At 37.8% G+C, this 1,311-nt stretch overlaps 1 protein-coding gene across 6 annotated transcripts in view; it reads left to right on the top strand.

Annotated features, from left to right (window-relative positions):
* LOC106880637 (transmembrane protein 198) overlaps window positions 1-1,311 on the top strand; it is a 140,485-nt gene that overhangs the window by 35,983 nt on the left and 103,191 nt on the right. For 4 of the 6 annotated variants that reach the window (XM_052970387.1, XM_052970382.1, XM_052970388.1 and 1 more), the window contains exon 2: window positions 56-134. The exons of the other annotated variants lie outside the window; for them this stretch is intronic. The gene's annotated coding sequence lies outside the window, so the exon portion shown is untranslated. The remainder of the gene's footprint in view (window positions 1-55; window positions 135-1,311) is intronic. 6 annotated transcript variants of the gene reach the window in all.

Here is a 1,311-nt window from a genome sequence, read left to right as displayed (position 1 = left end):
TATATATATATATATTGTATTTGGTTTTTGTCATTTTCTCCGACTTATGTTTCAGGAGGAAAATACAAACAAGTCGGAAAGTAAATGTCATGTTAGGAGAACTGGAAACAGTCGTTCCCACCCACCTCCATGAGGTAAGTTATTTTTATATTTTGATGACGCACATATGAATACGCAAATGTAGACAGACATACGAGGGAGAGCTGGAATGTTTCTGGTTTTAAGGGTGTCGCGAAAGGCCTGGTTGGAGACCCAAACTTCCGAGTTCTTTTACAGGGTTTAGAAAAACTTAAGGACTGCTGCAATAAGAGTGTTTAATCTGAGAAGAGAATATGTTGAACAAAATCATAATTAACTGATCCTCCAGTATTTTTTTTACTCGCAGCCAAGAACTTTTCAGCACCCCCTCGTAGACAGACAGATAGATAGATAGATAGATAGATAGATAGATAGATAGATAGATAGATAGATAGATAGATAGAGAGAGAGAGAGAGAGGGGGGAGCTGGATGGACAGATAGATAGATAGATAGATAGATAGATAGATAGATAGATAGATAGATAGATAGATAGATAGATATCGAGGATTGCACGATATAATGTATATATCTTTATATAGGACAGCAGAACGATATCTGAGAGAATTTGGTTGCTAATTTAAGAAGGTCAAGAAGCTATGTAGCAGCCCCCACGTTAGTTCTGATGGCGGCGGTGTTGGTTGCGGTGATAGGAGAGAGTGGTCGCGGTGATAAGGGACGAAGTAAGTGAAAGGTCAGAACAGAAGAAAGTAAACTTTCAAGATTCCTAAGCTTAAATCCCGATTTTGTTTTCCCTTGGGGAAGTACTTTGCCCAAAGTGACGCCTCCACTAAATTGTGAAGTGAAAGAAGGAAAAGGCGCGGTCGGTTGTTTCGAGTAAAAAGGCCGCAGTAGACATTTTTACTGAAAGAGAAGAAACCACGATTAAAAACCAACAAACTGGTAGAGAATAGTGAACATTGTCTTTGAAAGAAAGAGGGAGAAAAAGAGATGGGAATGAGAATTAGAGATACACATACATACATACATACATACATACATACATACATACATACATACATACTGAACATAACCTATATGAGCTTGCCTCTTAATCACAAGGTTCCGGGTTCAGTCTCACTGCATGGCACCTTGGTCAAGTGTCTTCTACTATAGTCTCGGACACTAACCTTTGTTAGTGGATTTGGTGGGTGGAAACTGAAAGAAGCTCGCCGTATACATACATATACATACATATATATATATACATATATATATATATATATATATATATA

This window comes from Octopus bimaculoides, chromosome 9 (assembly GCF_001194135.2).
Source record: "Octopus bimaculoides isolate UCB-OBI-ISO-001 chromosome 9, ASM119413v2, whole genome shotgun sequence".
NCBI lineage: Eukaryota > Metazoa > Mollusca > Cephalopoda > Octopoda > Octopodidae > Octopus > Octopus bimaculoides.
The sequence above is the reverse complement of the archived record's forward strand: the minus strand, read 5'-3'. Positions and strand labels throughout refer to the sequence as shown.